This window comes from Gavialis gangeticus, unplaced genomic scaffold, assembly GCF_001723915.1.
Source record: "Gavialis gangeticus isolate Ggan-Ray unplaced genomic scaffold, GavGan_comp1, whole genome shotgun sequence".
Taxonomy (NCBI): Eukaryota; Metazoa; Chordata; order Crocodylia; family Gavialidae; genus Gavialis; species Gavialis gangeticus.
In genome coordinates this window covers 60,482,255-60,488,190 of record NW_017729004.1, presented here as the reverse complement: position 1 = coordinate 60,488,190, position 5,936 = coordinate 60,482,255, and the positions used below count along the sequence as shown (strand labels likewise).

The 5,936-nt window shown below is 47.6% G+C and overlaps 1 protein-coding gene across 1 annotated transcript in view; it reads right to left on the bottom strand.

Moving 5' to 3' along the window:
- Positions 1-5,143, bottom strand: part of C1GALT1 (core 1 synthase, glycoprotein-N-acetylgalactosamine 3-beta-galactosyltransferase 1) — a 17,064-nt gene extending 11,921 nt beyond the window's left edge. Inside the window, exon 1 of the mRNA XM_019508466.1 lies at positions 5,069-5,143. The gene's annotated coding sequence lies outside the window, so the exon portion shown is untranslated. The remainder of the gene's footprint in view (positions 1-5,068) is intronic.
- Between the last annotated feature and the right edge of the window lie 793 nt (positions 5,144-5,936).

Here is a 5,936-nt window from a genome sequence, read left to right as displayed (position 1 = left end):
TGTCTAGGTCCCTTCCGACTCACTGATTCTATGATTCTAAGAGAGTTTTTTATTCATTAACAAAGTCTTTATATACCCCCCATCAAAGCTAATATATATGCAAATGGTTCAACAATGAAGTCCTCAAACATATACCTAAACAGTATTTAAACTGAAATTAATTGCGTGCATTTCTACTTTTATTAGTATCTGAGAGCAGCCTGAAAGATTTCCTTACTTCCTCCCTCAAAATGGAAGAAGCTTTCCCTTTTACTATTCAGATACCTTAAGGGTGCCAAGTAGGGGTGCACCGATAAAGATTTTCTTGGCCAGTACCGCTAGCTGATTATTAACTAGCCATATCACACAATACCAATTCGATAGCTGATTTACAAGAATGCAGCTGGGCAGCTTGGAGAGCAACCTCAAGCCAGTAAGTCTTGGGGGGGAAGGGGAGGAAGGAGTGTGGGGAGGGGCAGATCAAGGCCCCCCATGATGAGGGAGTGGGGCAGGGGCAGGTGCTGCCCAGCCAGGGCAGTGAATGGGACCCCAGGGCTGGGAGCAAGGCAGATCCAGAGGCAGCTCATCTAGCAGGTATGGGGGCATTCCCTGCCACTGCACTCACCCCCGGACGAGGCATGGTGGGGCATGTGCCCTCCCAGATTTGTGCCTGGGGTGGAGGTAGGCTGCCTGCTGTGGGCTCAGGACCAGGGGCTGCACCAGCCTCATCCTGGTGGGGGCAGGGGGGAAAGGCAGAGGGAGAGGTGGGCTCATTTACTGAGGGTAAGGCAGCAAAGTGGAGTGCCCTGAGCAGGGGTGGTGCTGATTCCAGCCCTGGCTCAACCCACCAAGAAGAGGCTGGCGCAGCCCCTGACCCTAAGCCCGCAGCCTGCCCCTGCCCTGGGCACAAATCGGGGTGGGTGGGGCACATGGCCTCATGCCTTCCCTGGGGGTGCATACAGTGGCAGCAGGCAGATGCCCCTCCTCCCCCCCCCCCCACTGGATGAGCTGCTCATGGCTCCATCTCGCTCCCAGGATCCCATTCACCACCCTGGGAGGGCAGCACCTGCCCCTGCCCCACATCTTCCCTCTCTGTGGGGGCCTTGATCTGCCCCCCACACTGCTCTTCCCTCCCCCATGCCCTTTCTCTCCTACAGACTTACCAGCAGGATGCTGCTCTCCAGGCTGCCTGGTGCATTCCTGGCCATGTGCATGCCTGTAGCTGCATGCAAACACACAGCATTTACTGGTGACATTATTGGTTACACTGGCCAAAAAAAGCTGATAGCTGATAATGTTAATTTTCCTTTTATTGGTGCTGATCCGATACATGGCCTATATATCAGTGCGCCTCTAGTGCCAAGTCTTTTCTCAGTTTTTTCTAAAGAACTTCTTGCACATTCCTCAGAACATACTTTGTATCCAAAAATGTTATCTAACACATCTCCCAACTATACAGTTGGTTCAGCAAGAAATATCACCAAAAATACTCTCACTTCTTCCATATTTCTTGGACAATCACAGCTACAATAACTCTTGGTACTCTGAAAGCAAAATAATGGGTGGAGGTGAGGATAAGGTAGGCCACACAGGAAGTATGGAAGACTTTGACCTGGATGAAGAGAGAATAGGAGGCACAGATCCCCACGGGCCAAGATGATAAGGAATGCCTGAAATACAAGGAGGAAAATATGGGACTTCCTAGTATTTTGATTTTTTTTTAATTTGTTTTTAAATGATTGAACTTCAGATTCAACTTCACTGCAAACTGAGCCCAGTTTGTCAGTAACTCATAAAACAAAAAAACTAGATCACTGTGCAGCAAATGCTTGGTGTTGGACAGATTCCCCGACAAGGGTGGTCATATGTCATATTTTTTATATTATAGTTCAGTGGCATTTTAAATTAGTGCTCTACATTAGTGTATTAGTGCAATACATTTGGCCTACAGAAGGGGTATAATTAATGTTATAGATAAGAGAATAGAGAAGCAGAACATATGAAGGATCTTGGAATACTAAATTGCAACCAAAGACCTGATCCTTTTAAATCTAAAACATGAACAGTCCCATAGAAATCAACATAAGTAAAATCTGCACATGTTCAGGGCCTTCAGCCGATTACTGATTATCCTAATCCTTCGCAAGCTTCTTGAACCCATTACACCCCAGCTGACTAAATCCGATAAGAAACCCACTAAGACAAGTTAGAGCTAATATTGCTAACAGGCAAATAAAAACTTGCATACAATATCCTGACAATGTTTTCAACAAAAAAGGCTGCAAGAAGCAACTGATGTTAGAATTTAGACAAATGAATATACAAATACATGAGAAAACTATTGTAAAAAAGTATTTCTTGAGCAAATGCAATTAGGCGTTCAGAGGAGGCACTGTTTTCTAGTTTCTGAAACAAAAAGCTTATGCAACCTATAAAATTTATAGAATGACAGAACTGATTATACTTCCCATATTTTTTTCTTTTTCTTGGTTAGTGCCAAAGTAACTTGACTGCTCTTTTAAAAAAATGGGCTTCAACTGCTAATTAAAATCCAATGGTAAACTGAAACCTATTAGCAGTGCACAACCTGAAATTAAGTACCAGTAAAATGTATTTAATAATCTTATACTGTAAATGGAATGACTAACTGAGCTGGACATTTCCTAATGACCAACTGGAACATTAACTCTAATTCGTCTCAGGTGACATTATTCCTCAGAAAATGCCTTATAGTTTTTTGTTGTTGTATTAATACTTATTTTCCTTCAGCTAATGAAGGAAACATTTTAATGACAATGACTAAAAGTCTTATATTTTAAATCACATTGAAATTATGCCAAATGGACCATACTAGTAACATTTAGAACCAAAGAATCTATAGAGCCTGTATATACAGGCTGTAGCAAGAGTTTCACAAGTTAGGACCACACCGGTCATTTTTCCAAGAGACTGAAAACTCCACAGGTGTACATATCATGCAAGTGATTGCAGCTGTTCCAGTCAGAGTACAGGTCCTATACTAAGACATGTAGATTCAGAAAGCCTTCAATAAGCTGACTTCTTACAAACCACACCTTAAATATAAGGGTAGATATAGCCATATTATAGCAGTATATCAGTCCCACATCTCTGAAAGGACAATGACTTACAGCAACACTGCTATGATCTACCTGTTGCTAATGTTGGATACAGAAGACAAATTGGATTACATATCCTTGGGTAATCAAAACAGAGAGAAAGGCAATTTGCCCTAATAAGCCATAACATTAAAAACTGCTCATGATAGAATCACTGTAGCTAGCATCTTGCTTTCTGGATGATGCCACCTGTCACCACAAAAAGTCTCAAAAGTGGCAAGACAAATGAGTGCCAGGATAAGATGATGAGTAGCCTCCAGCCTTTAGCACTTAAAAAATAAAATAAAAATCTGTACTTGCACCCAGAACAACTGCAGCACTTTTCAAAAGAATATAAATTTCATCTCTTCCAGACCTTACTATTCGGTGCAGTGTTTTTTGTAGAATATAAGTATTCTTCTTTAACAATAATATTAATGATCTCAAAGCACTAAACAAAAACAATTAGGAAAAAATTACCATTTAAAAATCAAGTGACCAGCTTTCGCAATGCCACGGCAGTGGCAAGTTCCTTAGAAACAATACGTCCTAACATTTGTTTTCCAGTTCTTAATGTTTCCGTCCCAAGTATTTATGTGAATTGTTAATTGAGTCTGGAAGTCACTACTGTTCAGCTTTATAGGGCAGTAGAAGTACTAGTTTGAGGCCAATTGCTGGGACAACATTTTTGAAGACAGTCCCATACTGAAAGCCTTCTACATGACACATAATTTAACTTATCTTCCTAATCATTATATTTGTTTACTGTCTATTGACAGAATGAAAGCTACACCCAGTGCTAGAAAAACTTATGCTTACTTTAGTAGGTCCATACCTGTCTGCTGCCTATAGTGCCTTTTTTCAATTTACTTTTCCATCATGCTAAGACCAGAGATGAATAAAGAATGTTTTTATTTCCCAGCAAGTCAGCAGAATAAAAAGGCCCTTCCTTTTGCAGCCTAGTGAACATTACAGCACCAAAGCAGATCAGAAAAAATGCCCTCTAGACAAGCTACGTCAGTTCCTATGTTTAGCAACCAGTCCTCACCCACTCTAATGGTTAAAATACTTTCCTAGGAAGGGATTTACGTGGAAAATATACTTTGGCAGTACAGCCAAGACCAATGACGCCAGGCAGTACCAAATCTAAGGGAGAGGACTTCATGAATTTCCAGCCCTCCAAACTAACTGGAATACTCCACCCAACATACTCATTTCTTGGCCACTGCTGCAGGATTTTGCGATGGATGGCGGGCACATCCCCATGGTATTGAATCGGACACCAGTCACAGCTGCACCCGTACCCCCTACTTTCATCCCAGGCTTGCTGCTAAGTCCAGCCTACACTGCTAAGCTCCGGCACCTGCTCCTCTCCCACAGAGCCAGGTGCCTGAAGACGGGTGTTCATGCCCGAAAGCTGGCAAAGAACAATTGTCCCATCTATTTAGTTGGCTTAATAAAAGACCACATCTACCCAAAGAAGTTTTAGGAAAAACTTCTTCACAATCAGGGTGTCCAGACTGTGGAATGAGCTCCCTCCAGAGGTGGTGCAGTCACCTACCCTGGAGATCTTCAGGAAGGCAACTTGCTGCAGTCACCCAGGTCTCTTTCCTGCTTGGGGGGTAAGGGGAGCTGGACCCAATGACCTTCCGAGACCCCTTCCAGCCTGACAGCCTATGAATCTACGAACCCGTGTCCGCCCAGCAGGGATGTCCACGCTGACGATGCCAACCCAAACCCGCAGCCACCGGGGTGGGCACAGCCAGCGTGGACCTGTTACAAGGCCAGCCCGGGACAAGGGCGACGAGCAGGGCAACACGGACGAGAGCAAGGGCTGGTCCACCCGGCCAGGGCCCAGCGCAGAGCCGGGGGCTGGACAACGGCGAGGAGGAAAGGGGCAGCCGCAGCAGGCGCCGAGGCCCAGCCCCGGCCCGCTCCCCCCGGCCCAAGCAGAACCCTCACCCCGTGCTCACCTGCTCCGGGCCCGGCCCGGCCGCGGGCGCCCAGCAGCGGCGAGGGGGGCGGGAGCAGGCCGGGCCGAGCCCGCAGCAGCACTCGCGGCCGCGCACCCCGAGCCCCGCAGCGCCTGCGTCACCGCGCTGGGGCGGGGCCAGGGGAAGGAGAGGGGGAGGGCACTGCCCGGCCCGTGCGTGTTGAGGGCGGTCGTAACGCGTTCCCGCCCGGCTGGTTCCTTGCTCCTGGCCTGCTCGCTCGTGGCCGCCCGCCGGCTGGGAGGAGCCCCTCCCCGGGCCCCCCGCAGCCTCCAGCATCTCGGGTTGCGACCCCCCAGGATTGCCCGGGAGTCCCCAGGAATGAGATCATCTCCGGGAGACTGCCGAGAGTCACCCGGGAGGTAAATCATAGATACATAAATACTAAAGGTTGAAGCCAACTTATACAGTAGTCCAGTGGTTTTTGTAAAGGTAACAGTAATGCGCGCTTGCCTTCCTGAGCACAGGACTGTACAGTAGACCAGTCATTAATGTCATTACATCATGCGATGAAACCTCCCGGAATAGATTCAAACTGAGTTGGCGACCCTGGCTGCATCCCTCGCTGCCCAGCTCCATCGCTACCGGCCTCTTTCCTCCAACACTGCCCCGCAGCCACTTGAATCTGGCCCAGCTGCAGCATGGGGTGGCCATGGCTTCCAGGCTGTGATTTCAGGCAGGGGCAACGCGTACGGGGTGCACAGGGGTACATGTGCACCCCCTGAGACCACTGGCGTACCCCTTGGCAGGCAGCGCTCCCCACTTAGGGAACAGGCAGGGGGGCAGGCGGGAGTGCCAGTGCCCCCCTGTGAGCACTGGCCAAGAAGTGGGGGCGCCAGGTGAAATGCTG